Source organism: Culex quinquefasciatus, chromosome 3, assembly GCF_015732765.1.
Source record: "Culex quinquefasciatus strain JHB chromosome 3, VPISU_Cqui_1.0_pri_paternal, whole genome shotgun sequence".
NCBI classification, from domain to species: Eukaryota; Metazoa; Arthropoda; class Insecta; order Diptera; family Culicidae; genus Culex; species Culex quinquefasciatus.
This window is the reverse complement of record NC_051863.1, coordinates 36,728,841-36,749,365: the sequence shown is the minus strand read 5'-3', so window position 1 is coordinate 36,749,365 and position 20,525 is coordinate 36,728,841. Positions and strand designations below refer to the sequence as shown.

The 20,525-nt window shown below is 34.3% G+C and overlaps 3 non-coding genes across 3 annotated transcripts; 2 read left to right on the top strand and 1 right to left on the bottom strand.

The window, feature by feature from the left end:
• Nucleotides 1-2,653: 2,653 nt before the first annotated feature.
• Nucleotides 2,654-2,735, bottom strand: Trnas-aga. Its single transcript has one exon. It is a non-coding gene; the product is annotated as a tRNA-Ser (tRNA).
• A 1,454-nt stretch (nt 2,736-4,189) lies between these two features.
• Nucleotides 4,190-4,261, top strand: Trnap-ugg. The gene has a single exon. It is a non-coding gene; the product is annotated as a tRNA-Pro (tRNA).
• A 7,464-nt stretch (nt 4,262-11,725) lies between these two features.
• On the top strand, nt 11,726-11,807 carry Trnas-aga. Its single transcript has one exon. It is a non-coding gene; the product is annotated as a tRNA-Ser (tRNA).
• Nucleotides 11,808-20,525: the final 8,718 nt, after the last annotated feature.

Genomic DNA, 20,525 nt, shown 5'->3' with positions numbered 1-20,525 from the left:
AATAATTTACGACGCGGCCGCACACTTCTTCCTCTCCGCCATCCTTCCCCGGTCCAAAGAGTCTTAGATTTCTTGTTGAATGTCGTCGCCGCCGTCGCATGTTTCTTCGAGGAGTGTGGAATTGAGCACTTTTCAGTGGAGAACCCTCCTCGTCGGAGCACAGTGCGCACACGCTCTCGCTCTCGCTCTTGTACGCTCTCTTGGCGGCGGCCAGCACTCAGTCGGTGTGCATTCCGAAAATTCCTAAGAAATTAAAGTTGTTGACGACAGGGAGCAGGCTGCTCTTTTACTTTTTTTTCCGTTGATTTGTTGCAAACATTGATCGCGGAGTCACGTAAACTTCATCTAATTAGACGAGAAATGTCATCTTCATTTGTTCGAAAGTTTTAATTACCACTAGCTTAAAAAAAACTTTGAAAAACTTTAGCTTTGAAATCACATTGTACGTACAGTAAATGAAATTCTAGTGTAAGCAAACAACCATAAAAAATAAAACAGTTTGTATCCAAAAGAAGTTAAGATAGATTTCCGAATTGTCTCATAATTTATATAAATTTGTGATGCAATCATTGACCTCCCTATTGACAAAAATTGAATAATGATGATTTTCAAACCACTACAATCATCAGGAAGATCGTTATCAAAATTATCAAAATACATACCGTACTATTCTTAACATCTTCTAGAAGCAATTTTGTCATGAATTTACGAACTTTGATAAACTTAAAACGAGGAATATTAATAAATCTCCGAAAGTATTATTAACAAATCACATTTCTTGGCATTTTCAGTAGTGCAAGTTTTGTGGGTAAAGTGGCAACATTACTTAACTTTTGTTTATATTTTTTTAAATTAGTTTTTATTTATTTATTTATTATTTATTATTTTTTATACTTTTTATTTGAGGCCGTTGCAAATATTTTTCAAAGTTTATGTCGCCGCACCCCTACCCCACCCCCCTCCAAATTCAGCCAGACTAATCAGAAGGCAAAAAAATATTTTTGGAAAAATCATTAGTTTTCAAAAAAAATATAAGATCTGGCGAAAATTTTAGCGAAAAAAAAAACTTTATGCGATACTAAACATCGAAAATTTAAAAAAAAAAAACATCAAAAGATTTTTAAATCAATTCAAGCATTCTAAAACTGATTGCATTTTGAATTGATTTCAGCTGATTGCGCTTTAATTTCCATTCAAATTTAGAAGTTTTTTGAAAAAATATTTTTTTGCCCCCTGATTTGTCGATCTAGCTAAAACTTTATGCACAATTTGTATCAACCTAAATGAAGTTAAAAAAATCAAAAAGAAGTTTCACTATTGATTGCGGGTTTTTTAGAATTTTTATTGTTATCGTGTTCAAAAGTTCATTTTTAGCAAAATTTGGGCTATCGTTCACGAAAAGCCTTATTCTCTTGTTTATTTTTTTCTTCTGTATTTTTTTGTATTTTTGTTTCCATTTATCTTGTTTATTTTATGATTGTTTTTGTTAGTACATAGTAAGCATGTTCTACAAGATTCAATAACAATATTTTGCCTGTTTGCTGTTTACCTTATTTTTCAAGGCAATTTTCGATTTTTGTCTCCTTTTTTTTAATTTTTTATTTTTTGATTTATTTTTTATTACTTTCAGTCGAAAACATATCCGTTAAAACATAAACAGAAAAATAATGAAAAGTAATTCATACATATTTTGACTTGAAATATTGAGAATGTAAGTAAAAAACGCAGCCAAAGTTGTCATCAGAAAAATGACAATTTTCAAAACATTGGTCAAGTCACAAAAAAACCAAATCAAATCTTGATCAAATCACTAAAATCGAAATTTCCTAAAAAAATATTGGTGAGCCTTTCAAGAGATGGTGTTGGGTTGTGGAGGGTTAATCCGATCTTGGATTGCTGGAATATGATTTTTTTAAAGCAAAGAATTTAGTCTGAATTTGGTAATTTTAGCCTATTTAGAACTATTTCGCCTTTATTTGTCAAATGTCTCAAAATGTCTATACAAAATATAATTTTGATTTTTTTAAACATCTTTAAAAAAAGTTTTGATTATTTTAAAACGTTCAACGAGCCCAATCAATGTAAGTAAATAAATGTTATATTTTATTATCTTCGTATTTTCATTTACAAATCATAGTATTTATAAACAGACTTCATTTAAGGTTGAGTATAATAATGTAGACTATTCCATCGAGCATATCCTAATTTGGTTTGGTTTTTTCGAGCATTGTATATTCCTCTTGAGAAAAAATAGTTAACGATAAATATCCTAAAACCAAAATTATGTACAAATTTGATTTATTCTTCTCCTTCACATATCCAACTGATTTTATCTAATTCTGAAAAAATGCTTTGGAATGCGAATTTCGATTGATTTGTTTATAAATATGTATTCTTAATAAACTACTATCATTTAAAATTTAGAATGAGAGTCTTAGCTAAAAACAAAATATTTCTATTTTTCAAATATCCCGAAAAAAAATTTTTTTTTGAGAAAAAACCTTGTTGGTGCTCTGTATACTTTATTCTTTCTAAACAGACCATTTTGTTTTTGTTTGCTATTTTTAAGTTCACTGTTTAAACATTTGAAAACGATAACTGACTATATCTGAACAATCGCCCCCATAAATTTCCCAAAATAATTGGGTAGGCTCGCAGTCGGTAGGATTCGAACCTACGCTCCCAGAGGGAATCTGATTTCTAGTCAGACGCCTTAACCGCTCGGCCACGACTGCTTGTTATTTTTGAACACATTTTCAAGTTTTTTTTTGTGTCTTTTCCTGTAATGCTTTTGAGTGAAACAATGTAATGTATTAACAATAATAAAAATTAATAATCCTTTACTGATAGTGGCATCGAACATTACTTGCTCAGTATAATTAATTATGACTTTAAAAAATGCTGAATTTATAATGAGTATGCCGGAAGGCAATCCAAAATTGCCAATGACTGGTTCAACAAGAGCTCACAAACATGCAGTGATACTTGTCACAGAGGTGGTGCTGTCATTTTTAATTTTCAAATTTAATGTATATCCTGTTGGCGGGAAATTAAATTAAATTGTTAGTTTATTTAACGGTGATAACATTATTTAAGTGGTTTTCTACCTGATTGAGACCTCAAGCGGGTGAATTTTTTTAAACATTATTCTCACTGTTTGCTTTAAATATATTGAGTCTGCAAGTAAAACTATGAAGTGTCATCGTGTTTTTCCAAGCTTCTTCAACATTATTTCCGAAGATATTTCAGAGTGCTGACGAAATCGCGGGAATACCCCGTTGTGCTGTACTCAGAACGTCAACCTTCTCACAACTGAACGCACAATTACACAAGTGGAAACATGTGTTTGCTGCTCATCATCACTATCAACGCCAGCTTGTAGTTGCTAGCTGTGTTGCCCTTTTTGTGACGGTTATTACACCATGGTGTTTGCACTCTCCAGCACTAGCGTTGTCAACAGTTTGAATGGTCGTGGTTATTCTGGAGGCAATAAAATTTAACTTGTATGGAAGAGTTTGTAGAAATGAAAAATTACTAAGAAAATACAAAAAAGAGCTTCAATCGAATGAGGTGAAGGACAACCCCGGTCAATGTCCGATTTTTTTTTTCCTCTATCCTTGAACAATTGTGACACGTCTCTTTTCCGTTTGAATACCCCCATTAAACTAGCCTTCAAATTATGCTTGTCACTGCGGGTGAGCCCAGTCTCCACGGGAATACCCGCGTCGTATTAAAGGCGCCTTGGCACACCGTCCGCGGCAAGTGTATTCCGCCTTGATAATAGTGGGGGCAAAAATAAAAATCAACGTCACCCGCAGATTGTCTCTCGCAGTCTCTTCATTTTCCATTTCGCACATCGCTCCCACTTTCCAACTCGCCTTCTTTCTCTTGGAAACTATTTCTGGTCGCGTCACCGAGTCGACCATGTGACGATAAACAAGACCGAGTGTGTGTTCGTCAGAGTCGACAAGCGCCATTGATATGCGTCACTCCATTGGGTTTTAATTAGCGACTGAAATTGAGTTGGAATTGCGTTAGCTCTACTCGCTATCCATATTCCAAAATAATTTAGTCCACGTGTATGTGTGTACTCCTAAAATTGGATCATCATTGACATTAATTTAGTAGAAACAATAGAAAAACACACGCACAAAAGTCTCATGGCGCCTAGCCTGGACACAAACCAAGCGGCTCAATGGTCTAGGGGTATGATTCTCGCTTTGGGTGCGAGAGGTCCCGGGTTCAAATCCCGGTTGAGCCCGAAAATTTACTTTTTGCATGTCCTGCTTGTCTCTTTAAGAAGATATTTTAAACACCAAGCGACTTCATCTAACTCAGTGTCCATTATGCAGCCGCTGGATGGATTAACATCAATGTTAAAAAAAGCGTAGATTTAGGAACTTAAACAGTGTTTCTAAATTTTACAGTACACTCAACCCCCGGTGGTTGGTCAAAGTCAAACTAAAAAGTGACGAAATGTCACCTTTTACACGGGAACAAACGTTTGGTAGTAGGTGTAAGCTCTTTACTCAAACTAAAAATTGACCCCGTTCGTTTGACAATTGATGTCAAACCATCGGGGTTTCAGTGTTATTTGGTATAGGTCAAATATTCAATATTACGTCCTTTTGAAACGATAGCCTTGATTTATTTATTTTTAAACATTGTTTTCGGAAAACTTCACGAATGTTTCATATTTTAACATTGAAAATCGGACCATTAGTTGCTGAGATATCGACGTTAGAAAATGGTGAGTTGTTTGGGTCCGTTTGAATACCCCCATTAAACTAGCCTTCAAATTATGTTTGTCACTGCGTCACTTCAATTTTTCCTGTTTTTAAACCTTTGCATAGCAATATCTCAGCAACTTAAGGTCGTATCAAAAAAGTTCAAAAAAGAAAAACAGGGAATTTTCTCAGCTTTTCAAATTTATTTTTTCCAAAAGTGGGCAAACATGTGCACTAATTTAAAAAAAATGAAAAACTGCGACTATTTTCAAAAAAGTTACCTAAATATGGCTTTAACTAGAAAACGGTGCACTTTATCAAATTTTCACTAAAGTACTTTTTGATTGCAAATTTGATTTTACATCGAAAAATGAAGTTGAAAAATTTTTGCGAACAATATTTCGATTTTTTTTAAATCTGTATCGATTCAAAAATTCATAACTCGTTATGAGATTTTTTGCACAATCTGGAAATTTCTGAAAAGTTGGCATTTGATGTCATCTAAAACATATGAGAAAATGAAAATAGTGTTTTTTCGCAAATCAAGTTCTAGTAACAAAAAGTTAAAAATCACGATTTTTTTATCGTGTACAATTTTTTTCAGTGTAGTCCTTATCCATACAGACAACTTTGCCCAAGACACCAAATCGATCAAAAAAATCTTTCAAAAGATACAGATTTTTTAATTTACATACATCATTTTTGTATGGACGGCTGCCAAATTAGAATGGAAAATTATATGGACAATCTAATTATGTAAAATGGCTGCTTTGGGCATACAGAAGGCACCAAAAAAATTGCAGCCTGATTGAAAAATCGAATGACGGAAATTTGAGACAATTGCTCATATAAAACATTCGTGAAATTTTCCGATCTTTCCGAAAACAATATTTTTATTTATTTTTTAAATCAACACTGACATTACAAAGGGGCCAAACATTCAATATTTCGCCCTTGTCAGTCTTGATTGAAATAAATTCAAAATATTGTGTTCGAAAAGATCGGAAAAATTTCAATACATCAGCAACGAAAGGTTCAATACAGCAAAATATAAAGAATTTTGTCAGCTTTTCAAAAGTAGTCAAACATGTGCACTAATTAAAAAAATGAATGACTGCCTCTATTTTCAAAAAAGATACCTAAAAGTGGCTATAACTTGAAAATTATGCACTTTATCAAAATTTCACCAGAATACTTTTTGATTGCAAATTCGATTTTACATCGAAAACTGATTTTTAAATTTTGTTTACCAATATTTCATTTTTTTTTTTTTTTGAAAAAATCAGTATTGATTCAAAAATGTATTACTCCGTCAATGATTTTTTGCACATTCTGAAAATTCCTGGAAAGTTGGCAATTGATGTCCCCTAAAACATATCAGAAAATAAAAAAAATATGTTAGTATTTATTTGCAAATTAAGTTTAAGTGTCAAAATGTCAAATTAAAAATCACCAAATTTTTTTACCGAGTATCATTTTTTTCAGTGTAGTCCTTATTTATACCAACAACTCTGCCGATGACACCAAATCGATCAAAAAATCTCTTCAAAAGATACAAACATTTTTGAATATCCATATATAATTTTTGTATGGGCAGCTGCCAAATTTGTATGGAAAATTATATGGACATACTGATCATGCAAAATGGCTTCTTTGGGCATACCAAAGGCACCAAAAATATTTCAGCCAGATTAAAAAATACAAAAAAATCGAAAGACCGAGATCTCAGAGAATTGCTCAGGTAGTTTTTCTTTAAATGTTTGTCTCCTAAAAATACAGGGAGCAAATGAATAAATTGTAACCAAAACTTTAAAAATCTCACACAGCTGAACATTTTGAAAATCATTAAATTTTTCATCCTGGTCTGTTTCAACTATGGCATCTGTAGCCATTCGGTCATCGATGGAATTAATTTTGTGTTCATTTTCTGCCTAACAATAAACGCTCCAATTTCCGGTACAAATTATATGGGATCATTCTAAGAAACCAAGCGCCTCCATAAAAGCTATTTTTCATAGAATGATTCCAAGGAGACGATTGGTTTTTTAGAACGAAATCATATAACATTCGTAATTGAAATTTGTGCTACAGCTTGATTAAAACTTCATTCATTTTTATGCTTGCCACGATGGAATTGAAGAGGCTTAAGCCATGAGAAAAAAAAGATAATAAATAGAAAGCATTTTTGAAAAAAAAAAAACAATCCAAAGGACAATCGAGCAAGAGAATCTTCGCGCTAAAGAGCGTACCGAGGAAAGAAAAGCATGAAGATCTTTCATGTGTAAAGTGAGTAACAGACGATTGAAATAGCGAAATTTCGGCAATGATACAACCAAATGCCTTCAAAATTTTATTTATTTATTTAGGCTGGTACAAATATTTTTTCAAAGTTTTTGTCACCCGCCCCACCACCATTATTTTTTTGAAAATTAATGGTTGCAAAACAACTGAACTAATGTAAACGCATTTTGAAACACTTTTGTCATTCAAATTTTGAGACTGTGGCTTGTTATTTCATATTTTTTTGCTTCGAAAAATTATTGCATCGGCCTAAATAATTAATAAATTTGATGCTAATAACTGTTGTGATAATGTGTCAAGTAAATTATTAAATTGCAATCCGCCAGTTCAAATCCCGGAGTGGAAGGGAACTAGATGTTAAAAATAGATAAGGGTGCCCTCTCCATCCAAGCTATCGGACGCCTAGGTTCGAGTAGAAATCTTGCAATAGAGACCACTAAGACCTGTAGGTTGTAGAGCGAATACTTTGCTTTTCTAGAATTTCAAATTAAGTTTGATAAATTAGGTTCAAATGAGAAAACCTGGGCTTTAGGACTTGATTGAATTCGCTTCCTTCATATTTTTCAAAATTAAAAAAAAAAAATAGGATTTACAAAATTTGATTAAACTCCAAATTTGCAGCACAACAGTTTTATAGGGAAAAAAATCAAATTGAAAACATTCTAAAAATTTATTAAACAGTCCATGATGAAACTAAAAAAAATCTCCTTGAGATACAATTATCTTTTATTTCGTTGGATTTAACAAAGCTTGATAAGTTTTGAAATTGTGACTAAAATAAAGTTCAGATTGCAGACAACGTTCGAGCTTTTTTCCATAGCTATTTCACAAATTACAAGCTAATGAATCATGTTTGTGGCCGTTCCTGACAAACAAACATTATTTTTGAATCTTCATTCCATTGAACCAAATTTGATTATTTTTTTCAATATTTTGTATGAAAATAGGAAAAAGAGCTTGGAAATAGTTTTCTGGAAAGCCTTTCATCGTTAAATGAAAAAAAAAAAAAAAAACATGGGGCTTTGGACCTTATTGATAACCCTCCCAAAATCTTTTTTTTTATTAGTAGCACGCACCATTGTCAGGTTAAATTTGGACCTATATGCACTCATTTTGACGTTTTACTCTATAAGTCTGAACTCGATTATCAGAAATCATCTTAGTTAGATAAAAAAAGAAAATCGGAATCGACGTAACACCTTATAATGTGGCCCTCTTAAACCTTGCGGTTTCGTCAACGGATCCACAGGCGTGTATCGTTCTTTTCGCGACAAGACTCCGCCTCCCGGGTCTGCTAAGTGTGAAGGTATGGGCACGGGGAGAGGGCACCGAATACCTATATTTACAATTAGCATTTTTGCGTCCGCCTCGGGATTCGAACCGGCGACCTCTGGATTGTGAGTCCAGTGCGCGGTCCGATTGATCCACACAGACAGAAAATCGAATCAGATAAAAAATATTGTTGTCCTACTTTGGGCCGTTAAGCTCAAAAATGATTCAAAAAAATATTCTAAAGGTTCTTTCAAATATTACTTAACCAAAAATGTAGGATTGATCCTTAATTCGTTACGTAATATAGTTCAGACTCGATTATCTAAAGGCTTTGGCATAATTTCACTTTGGATAATAGAAAAAAAAAACCCGATTTAATCCCACCTGGGGTGAGATAGAGCCTTTCTTACTAAAGAATATAACAATGATAGAACTTCTTTCAATTCATAACATCGACTTTGTTTATTTATAACGTCAGCACAAAAGAATATGACGAAAGCAAAGTATTATAAATGATATGTTTTCCAAAAGAAATAAAAAACGCAATTTTCACCAAAAGAATATGTTTAACCGTACATATAAAGAATGTGACATTTTCAGAAAACGTTATTTGAGTTGTCTCCTACAAAACCCTTCAAACAGGATCAAGTTTCATTGAAAAGACTGAGAAATTGCAAAGTCCATAAAAATCAATTTTGACCTAATTTCACCCCTACTGCAGGTTTATTTTTGATGATTTGGCAATAAATAGCCACTCCAGCCACAATAAATTTAATTATCGCAGCGATCAAAAAATATTTACTTCTAACTCAGACCGGACCCTGATATACCATTACACCGGTCATTGTATGCTAGCGATGCATAAAACGAACAGCGACCCAGAAACGTAGCAACATCTAGAAAGAGGAAAGAATCATCAAAACGGAACAAGTTATAGAGCAATGCAATGTTTCTCTTGGGCCCTGCTGAGGGCGCCAAATTGCACCCTGTTCAATCAACTTATGAAATCACGAAAAAATGGAATCTACTTTTAAGCGATTTTAGGAGCAAACGGGAAACAAATTGATTGTAGCAGGATGAATATCCTATGTCATGTTGAACGAAACATCGGTAGACAAGCTACTACAAACGAGTATAAGTCGAGCAAAACATATATGCGCCAGCATTCTCGCGCCAGTATTCGAAGCTCAACTTGACAACTTGTCGACTTGGCGACGAAGCGTCAAAAATCGATGCAGTGTGATTTTTGGCGATTTTTCCGATTAAAATTCATGCTGAATCGACATATTTACGAAGATGGAAATGACGTCCTGGCTTAAAGTAAAACCTATACCTTTCTTTAGTAAGAAAGGCAAAAGTATATCGTTCTAAAAATTGATCCGGATTGCCGATAGATGTCAAATTTGTTTCAGATGCTCACTCATGGTCTGTACTATGAATGTAGAAAGAAATTTCGAATAAAATTAGAAACGAAAAATGTTGGCAAAGGTCACCAGGTGGGCTTTTACCTTTTAAAGGGATTTTTTGTTTATGGTAGGTTAATCAAACGGCTCTAACTCGAGAACCAAATTATGAATCGGGATGAAAATTTGGGAGGTTGTAGAGCTCGAAAAATGCATTTTTTGAGATAAATAAAAGAAATGAAAATGACAAATTTTGACCATATTTTCATTTGAAAACTGTGTATTTTCTGGAAAAGTCTGGCCACATCCGAAAACAGATGGATATTTCGAAATTTGCGCGGCAACTCGCCCAGGTTCAGCACACTAGCTTTCATCTGCATTTAGAAGAATCGAAATCGGATTTATGGGAGCTGAGAACGGCGCGACACAAAATTTTGCAAAATTTTACCACATACGAACATCACTCGACCTCCACGAAATTTATTTTCTCAAAATTCGAGGGTGTGAAATAGACGAGTTCTGTCAAGGTGAATCGATAGAGCGTCAAAAATCGATGCAGTGTGATTTTTTGGCGTTTTTTCCGATTAAAATTCATGCTGAATCGACATATTCACGAAGATGGAAATGACGTCCTGGCTTAAAGTAAAACCTATACCTTTCTTTAGTAAGAAAGGCAAAACGTCTTATTTTTTATTGCCGAGCGTTTTGTGATTTTGAGGGCAATCAACCATTAAAATTTGAATAAAATTGGGTCGCAGAACTCAGATTTGATGTTAGAAGTAAGAAAATAAAACAATACGAAAAAAATTGTTCATGATTTGATTATTTGAAGTCTCAAACAAACCTTCGGATAATTGAAACTTCATACAATCGAGATATGGGATAACTGAGTCTGAACTGTATTGAAATGATGCCAAAAGTGATTGTTGAAAATGTTATCCAAGATGGCGGCCAATATGGCGGAAATTGACAATTTAGAATGTTTATTTAGTAAGGAAAGAGGCAAATAACCATAATTTAGACTTCAGATTACCGAGTTTGGACTGCTCATGCTGGTTGTTTTCTCACTTTAAATGATGCAGAATTTTTCATTTTTTTATTTTGCTATAGCAAACTGTTTTTTCAAGAAGGGTAGAAATACAATAATTTATGCCGTTTCACAACTTTTAAATGTCACACGTCGCAAAATCTTGCAGTTTAGCGCGGTGCGTTTTCCACCGGCCATACGGAAAGCATAAAATTTTGCAAAAACCCCCCAGCCGTCATCTTCGCCACGTACTTAGTCAGGTCATAAACTTCAAACAGGCTTTGGACGCTCTAACTGCAAACAGCAACACGACGACGTAACGAAACTATAACTTCGCATCGCTTGACTTCCATAATTCTGTATGTTTTATTTGCTGCCTCGCCAGTAACCACTACCAGCAAGGCTTAGGAAACTACCAAAGATATACGTGAGTTTTTATGGGCTTTTGTTCCGCATTTTTTCGGGTAGATTTTCAGTGGCAACACCGATTTTCAACGTGATTAAACGAGAATATGCTTGAATCAGTTGTCGTGAAAAGTTCACCGATTTCAAGCAGAGAGAGAGAGTGAGATAACAACGCTTACTCCAAACTCATTATCGCTCAGCAATTAGTCATAAATTTGTGGCAAACAAGTGTCGGCGACAAAAATGACTTCGCACACACATACTCTAATCATCATATCTCGGTACGAGACACAATCGCACGACAAACGGAAGAAGCATAACTCGGTTTGAGAAATGAGATATGCTGCCGCCACCCCTCGCCTCAGTATCGCTTGTATCTCTGTGTCTACCTATTTAGCCACTGTTCATCACGCTTGTGCTTACCAGGGGGTAGAGCGATAAAGGCACAAGCAAATCTCTTTGTGCTCGCGCTCTCTCTCCGAGTTGAGGCGAACAAGTGAGAGAGAACTAGCAAGAATAACCTGGAGAAAATACCGGTCGGGAGAACCCCAAAGCAGCGGATGCACGTTTACCCGAACAAACTCATCTAAGCAGTCGTGGCCGAGCGGTTAAGGCGTCTGACTAGAAATCAGATTCCCTCTGGGAGCGTAGGTTCGAATCCTACCGACTGCGGCAGATTTTTTGATCGTTTGCAGCGTCTCGAAAAAGATTTTTTATTTATTTTAGTGTGTGTTTCAATTGAATTTATTTTAGTTTGCTTGAAAAAGTTGGATCTTGCTCTTTCTAAATTTCATAATTGTAATATCTATATTTTGATTGCGCATAAGTAACTACCAAGCGTTTCCATCGAAGGTTGCAATTAGGATGGAGACGCATGGGAATTCGGCACTGTTTTATGGGTTGTTTTTGTTGTAAGCAACTTCTTTTCATTAAACCAGTATCAGTATAAAAAGTGTCCTTTTGGTCGATCTTCCTCGCAAATACCCCAGTCATCCTCCTCTCATCGAAGGGTGTCGCTGTTAATGGTGTTAGGCAAGTATCAAACTGCAATTATTTAGTGAAACTCTTTCCCCGAACCGACAACCAATGGATAATCTGCTGGACCAGGCTTTGGTGGTGTGGCTTTTTGCATTCCGCCAGTACCTACAGAAATTCATACCAACGGAGAGCAAACCAACACAGTCATGAGCTACACGGCATTGAAGCCTGGTTATGTTGTTGTTGTTGGTCGTGTAGATTCACTTTCGTCTCGCCAAAGCTCGGTAGCGTACAGTCATCCCACATATTCGGAACGGTTTACATATGGTTGAAAAATCATAGAAAATCGATAGTCGAACATAATGTTTTGCATTTTCCTTCAAGTGGAAGCTTTTCATGAGATCTTTCAATAATTGATGTATAGACCGGCTGTAGTTTTTTTTACGTTTTATATCACTTTTTAAAGAAATACATTGACCCATGAAAATCACAAATTCGGAACACTTTTTTCTTACGGATGTAAACAAACCTTGGTTCTCTCCAGGAATACAGATTTTTTAACAAAATAATGACTTCACACACTGAAATCAATGAAACTCATGCTTAGTGATGTTTTAAACATGGTCTGATGACTTTTTTGTGGAAATATCAGTTAATTTCAGGTGTTCCACAATTGTGGGAGGCACAATAACATACCACAATTATGAAACAGGCAATTTGGAGGCAGTGTTTTGCTGCTCTGGATAAAATTGTCTTGAAATGAAGTTTTTGTCTAAAAAGTACTACTTTTACTAATGAAATAGCAAGAGAATGTCCAAATAAAGGTCTTAAAAATAGTAGGGTTGACGGAAAAGCTGCATTTGGCATGCTATTGACAAATTATCTCGAAAGTGTTCCGAATTTGTGGGTGTTCCGAATATGTGGGATGACTGTACACCGTTTGGCCAACGGATGCCTCTTAGCTTTGGGAGTTCGTTTTTTATTTGAGTATACAATCTTTGCTTATTTTTTCGGAAATAATTGCATTTTTTCACAGTCCAGACTCGGTTATCCGAAGGGCTCGGAAAAATTTCCCTTCAGATAATGGAATCACGAAAAAAATAAATTCTTCGTTGTCTTGGTTGTTATTGTTAAGCTATGACCCCAAACATGCTGTAAAGGGAATTAGATTTTTTTTTAATCCAAGATGGTTGAAATACTGAAAAACCCTATTTGGTATGCCAAAAGGCAATCAACAACTCAAATTTGACTAACATTCTTGGATTGCATGAATAAACTTTGAAAAATATTTGCAACAGCCTAAAATAAAAAAAAAATCTATTTTATATCCTTTTTTGTTGTACTTTCATGTACAGTCCAGACTCGATTATCCGGAGCCTAGATGATCCGTTTTAATTTAATTTCTGCGACCTCTCTCTTTTTAGTCAAATTTGAATAGTTGACTACCTATAAAATTACAAAATGCAGTCTGGACTGTGAAATGTAAAAATAACCTACATTGGTTCTAAGTATAAAAAGGCAGTATGGAAATTAACAAACATGAATATTTCTTAAGATTTTCAAAATGCTTTACTCCGTTGTGTTATTTTTTTTTGTTCAATTTAAGTATTTGTTTGAAACAATCAACATTTTGAAAATTTTGGGCAAAATAAACCTGTTAAGGTGAAGCCGTTGATCATTTTCGAAGAAAAATAATCATCACTATAAAATATTCTGTATTTAGTTCAATTTAACGAATTTCAGCACCAAAAGGAATCAGCATGTGCTGGTTGTTGCCTTCTTGAAGCCACTGAAAGAATTTTTGATCTAAATCAAATGTGCTTCAAAATTTATATAACTTTGTGGCACAGTCATTGACGTCCTAGTTGGTAATCATTGATTAATGACGATTTCCAGAACTATATAAGGAATGGGATAATCGTTACCAAAAGGAATCAGCATGTGTAGGGCACTATTCTAAACAATTTGTTGAAGGAATTTTGTCAAAATATTGAAAGCGACGCAAAAATTATATCTTTGAATGAAAAATCATGACAATGATGGAAGTCTTCACGTTAACAATGATTTCTAAAAGACTTTGTATTCATCAGTACAAGCGATGGAATAATCATCATCAAAAGAAAGCTTTGGACGTTCATCAAAAGAAAAAATCCAAAAGGAGCATGGCTCTCCTCTCTCGCGCACGAAAGATCGTTATTATTCGGCGGAACATCTTTTTCACTACTACACTTGCATGTGTAACGTCACAGGTCGAAAAATGAACTGTCACTTTTTGTAGTTGGGCAATGAGTGTAAACAAAGCGGAATAAATAATTTTAAGTGATGCTAACAAGGAAAATCACAAAATAAAAATCATCCACAGATTGATTTTTTGGAGAAGTTCGGGAGCGATTTTCTTTTGCGTGATTTGCCTCCTCTCTCTTTCGCGGGTGAAAAAAGTTCGCAAGCGAAAATGTTTTTTTTTGCGATTATTCTATCCCTGATCAGTACAGTTACTAAGTAATATCTGCCCAAAATGCTAACCATCTACAACCCAATTTCACCTCAAGATGGGCCAAAGTAAGATGTACAAAAAAGATGATTGCGATTTTTTTTTTTATCTTAAAAAAGCATTGGAAATTTCTATGACCTTTGACGTAATTTATGTGAATTTGGCAATGTTTACAGAAAAGAAACTTTCTAGAATCAAATTTAACCGAGACTACATTTAAATGTTGTTTGAAGTTTTGCCTATGATTTATTTTTTTGTATTTTTTCAATACAATGCTGATGATATAATTTTGTAGGATAATAGGTGAAAACCAGCAAAAACATAAAAAGTTAAAAAAACATATGAAAGACATAACCCAAAGGCAACACAAAGCTATTTAAAAATATGCCTTATACAATCAGAAATTTAGTTAAAGTAAATTTAAACGTAAAAAAAATGCATCTAGAGCAATCCTCTTCAAAATAAATAATTTTCAAATATTAATTTTTAATTTAATTTTATTTTAAAATTGAATTTTTGATTGAAAATCAAATTTCAACTTTATAATTTGATATTAAGCCAAATTAGCAATCAAAAAGTACTTCAGTAAACTTTTGATAAAAGGCACCGATTCCAATATTTTTCAGTTTTAAAACATGGTTTAGTTTTCTTTTTTTTTAATAGTACAGCCTTTAACTTTTTTAAATAGTTTTTAAATTAATGAAAAGGAGTGCCCATGTTTGCGCATTTTTGATTAAAACTAATCGAAAAGCTGCAAAAATTCTAAAGATTTTTCTTTTTCGTATGCAAACATAAAAAAACAGAACAAATAAGAAGTGTTTTTTTTTCAATAAAAAAATATTTCGGAATTTTTAAACCAAACAAAATTTTTAAAAATGACAGAAATAAGTGCTTTAGGCCCTTTCAAAAAGTTGTTCTAGATTATGAAGAAAGGGTACACAGTCCAGACTCGATTATCCGAAGCCTCGATAATCCGAAGTTTCGATTATCCGAAGTTTTGATTATCCGATGGTTTGTATGGGACTTCAGATAATCGAATCACGAACAAAAAAAAATCGATTTTTTTTCATTTTCTTGTTTTTAACATCAAATTTAAGTTCTACGACCCCACTCTAGTCAAATTTTAGTTGTTGATTGCCTTTTAAAAAATAAAATGCATTTTTTCAACATTGCATCACCGCCATTTTGGCCACCATCTTAAATTTAAAAATTCTAAATAATTTGAGCGTAGTTTAGGGGTTATACCTATACTCAACAATCAAAAATTAGACAGCGAAAAACTTTTTTTTTCGTGATTGGATTATCCAAAGTTTCGATTATCCGAAGTGAAATTTTTCCGAGGCCTTCGGATAATCGAGTCTAGACTGTAATCCTGAAAGCGATGAAATAAACAATATGCTGTCACTGGGGTCCAATATAGGAACTACAGTATGTAAAAAAAGTATTTACACCCCTTGGGCACTATGTACATATTGTGATGAAACATCTAAACAATTTAATGTTGACAGAAACCTAGTACTACGTTTTGTTCAGAAACTCATGCCAGACATTTTGCTACAAAAAGCTCATGAAAAGATGATTTCTATAAAAGTTATATAACAAATACTATTACGAAAATAAAAAGGTGCAGTTTGTACACCTTTCGAAAAATTTACATAAATAATGTTATTTGTTGACCATAAATCCAGTCTCCCAACTCCAAATAGGCATCCTGATTGATTAAAATAATTTGGATTGAATATAAAGTTTACTAACTACTTAGTATAAAAGTTTATATAACTCTGGAAATTCTATATAAAACTTATCTTAACTTAATTTTGAAATCTTCTAATTCAACTAAATGTCAATATATTACCATAGAATTGCTAAATAAACATTTTGGAGTGAGTATAACACCGTTTTGGGGTATTTGTATCGATAGAATAGATTTTCGTTGGAATTTCGTACCAATTACGTCGTCGGAAAATCCGCCGGCATCGAACCGGTCCACACACAAGTCAACCTATGTGGCATCAGAAAGGGCATAAAATTTCCGATCTTTTGATACCCATACATCCAGGTTTTCTATAAAACCCACGTTTTTAAATACCTAAGCAAAAACGTTGTTATGGTTTCGTTTGAGCAACCTGTCAAAATGTATGGAATTTCGTAATTTTTGTTCTCGTGGATCAAACTTACTTTTTGCCCAGGTATTTAAAAACGTAGGTTTTAAAGAAAACCTAGATGTTTGGGTATCAAAAGATCGGAAATTTTATGCCCTTTCCGATTCCACATAGGTTGACTTGTGAATTGTGGACCGGTTCGATGCTGGCGGATTTTCCGACGACGTAATTCCGGGTTGTTACGAAATTCCAACGAAAAATCTATTCTAGCGATACAAAGACCCCAAAACGGTGTTATACCCACTCCCAAATGTTTATTTTGCAATTCTATGGTAATATATTGACATTTAGTTGAATTAGAAGATTTCAAAATTAAGTTAAGATAAGTTTTCTATAGAATTTCCAGAGTTATATAAACTTTTATTCTAAGTAGTTAGTAAACTTTATATTCAATCCAAATTATTTTTTTAATCAGTCAAGGATGCCTATTTGGAGTTGGGAGACTGGATTTATGGTGATTTGTCAACAAATAACATTATTTATGTAAATTTTTCGAAAGGTGTACAAACTTTTTTTGCACCTTTTTTATTTTCGTAATAGTATTTGTTATATAACTTTTTATAGAAATCATCTTTTCATGAGCTTTTTGAAGCAAAATATTTGGCATGAGTTTCTGAACAAAACGTAGTCCTAGGTTCCTGTCAAACTTTAAATTTTTTACATGTTTCATCACAAAATGTGCATAGTGCCCAAGGGGTGTAAATACTTTTTTTACATACTGTAGGTCCAATTGAGAACTTTTGGTTTGTTTGATAATTCGATGCCCGTGTACACTTTTATTCTATCTAGATAGGAATCCCAGCAAGCTTAGTACAAAAGAGCACATCGGCATCGAATTGTTAGTTAAGAACACCGTATTTGGACGCAAATTTTTTTTTTTTTTTTTTTAACAACAAAGTTGACAAGTGCTACCCAATTAGCCCTCGTTTTTTGATAACCAATATCTCGTAAACTAGTGGTCCGATTTTTAATTAAAAAATGAAAATTTATTAAAAAAATACAAAATAAATTTTAAAATCAGCATGGAAAATTTTCAAAAAAGGTATTTTCAGCCTTTTTTAAAAGTGATTCTTGTTATTGATATAAGGACGTTTGGTTTGTTTTAATAATCGTTAATTAATAACACCGTTTTCTAGTTAGTTTTCTCAATAAAGTTGATTTTTTCTTAGCTGTGGAGTTTAGTTAAATCGGGTTTATTTGAGGACTCTAAACAGGAGTCGGAGTCATCAAATTCGTATACGGATTATTCGTATACGTATAGAACTTGGCGTCAGAGTTAGATAATTACCAGCATTTTTTTTAGGAAAGTTGATGTTAGAGTCGATGAAGTCGAGTCGTTTTGCAGAACTGAAGTAGAATTCGAATCTCTGGAACTGATAGTCCAAATTTATGTTTTTCAACTTGATTTGTTCCAATAATTTCGCAGGACAGAGTAACGAGATTTTGAGATACTCAAGTTATTTTTGAAACTTGCCTCATTCAAAATAAAACACAAGACCAGTATTTTGATGCACCAATACTACTATTCCTCTCTAGGTATGAGCACCACTATATCGTCGATGCTCTAAAGCTCCGGTGTACCGATTTTATGTAATCCCCAGCCCAGCACAACTGGCAAGCCGCGGCGACTAGTACTGGCTCGGATCGCCGATACCAGAGGCAAAGTTGGAACTCTTGGCCGGCCGTAGCGCATCAGCTCCGGCTTGTTGATGCGAATCGTTTTTTGGCCGTGTGCAAAGCTCTCCACCAGCAGGAGCTTTTGGGTGAGGTTGGAGGAAGAGAAAATGGCATATTTTTCCCCTGGTCTTCGTCGCCCCGTCTGTTCGCGTAAATTGGACGGTGGTGCTTTATTGGAATTTAATTGAATGTGTACTGTGTACACACCCGACAGGGACAGATAGCTCTGGCCATCCCGCTCCCTCTCTTTCACTTTCCTAACCCGTTGTGGACAGCTAACGTTGTGAAATCGAGAAAAGGAAATGAAAGTTTGAAGTTTTTGAATTCCTGTCCTTAAACATCAACCAAGATTGCCCTAAAAAAAGAAGCATTATCATAATACTGACCAGTAACGGCGCCTACCTTGTCAAACAGTAGATATCCAGGAGAGCAGAAAAGATTGCTACAAGATTTGTTTAAAGAGATGTAAGCTTACAAGTTTAAGCTCTTAGCAAAGCTTTAGAGCTTGTTTGACATCGTTAATAATCTCATACTCCAGTAGCTTCTATCCTGCAATTTCGTTTGAACTTTTGAACCAAGTCGTGTTACAGTGAGCTCAAGCAAAAAAAAAATGGCAAGCAGTCAAGACCGGACCAAGCGACTTACGCGTTTTGGCACACTGACCCAGTTCGGCCCAAGTTCACGTTATGAATAAAAGGAGTCATTTTCCTCTCAAACTATGTGTACAGAGAAGGTTCACCGCAGCGTCGGAGTGGTCGCTCTGGCGGTTGCTAGGTTTAGTTTCGTGGGCCTGGTGTTAAGCTAAGATCGGTGAGGGGTGTTCAGAAAAAATATTGATTCATTTTTAACATACTTTGGAATCGACACAAATTTCAACAGAAAATATATCTTGAGAAACATAAACTACAATTTCCTTCAAAATTGTAACACCAGGTAAATTGAAAAAAAAAATACAAAACTTGACACCTCTAACGCCAAGCACAAACGGTTAAATACTGGCAGCCACCACGGCGCAATTTACCTCTTCGTCGAGGTTGGTTTTATGTACGTTTTCCGCCACCAGCACCGCCCCCATCTTGCCCCCCCTGAGTATCAAATTTTACACACGGCGAAGGTGTTCGTGTACCTCTAGCTCTAGTCTGCCAGAGTTTTACTGTTTGGACACCGCAACTTCAAAACGAACAAATTCCTTCTTGGCTTCAAGGTGACGGATGCTGGCCCAAAGTGGAGCACCGGAATGTGATTAAATAAGAGTGTTTTAAGCAGCCCTGCAGAAGGTGCTAAAAGTTTAATTATGAAGCTAAGCGTGGAATAATAAGAGTGATTCTTTAGACTCTTTCATAAATGTTGGCATTTTTTTTAAATTTTTGTCGCATGAAATTTGGGAAATTTTGCGAATTGAAAAAATAATCTGATAGATTTGATCTCTTCGGCAAAGTGATAAGGCATAACAAGGGGCTCACAAAAATCTAGATTTTTGTTATCAAAATACGCATTCAGATTTGAATAATTCAAATGTAAGGCAGAATTTTCAAAATCTGAGCCAAATAGTACCACATAATACTGGAAACAACTTTCAACAACTTTCAGAATATGTAAAAGTCCATGAAAATAATCTCAAGTTTTACGTCTTTTCTCCGTTCTGTGGCGCAATTCCTTGCTTAAAAGTGTTCCATTCCATCTTTCCGAAGTTTCGAATATTCAAATATTTGTATTAAACTTGGGATAAATAAATCACGAACGAAAACAACATTCGTATTTTTTTATTAGCATGATATTTTCTAATATGTTAAAATAAAATTCAAGTCAAGCGACCCCATTTCAGTCCAATTCGAACAGAATTTAAGGACCATACATAAACCACGTGGACTTTTTTTTGAAAATTTTCCTGTATTTGCTTTATTCGGAATAAACTCAATAAAAAACTGTTTACAAGCTTAGTTTTCAAAATATGCAAAAAAAAAAGTATCAAAAATACTTGACAATCAATTACGCATCTAGAAAGAGTTTTCAACAGAAATCGTTTTCGAATTCGTAATTGAAAAACGCAAACTCAAACATGTATAGGTCATCGCTTAAAAG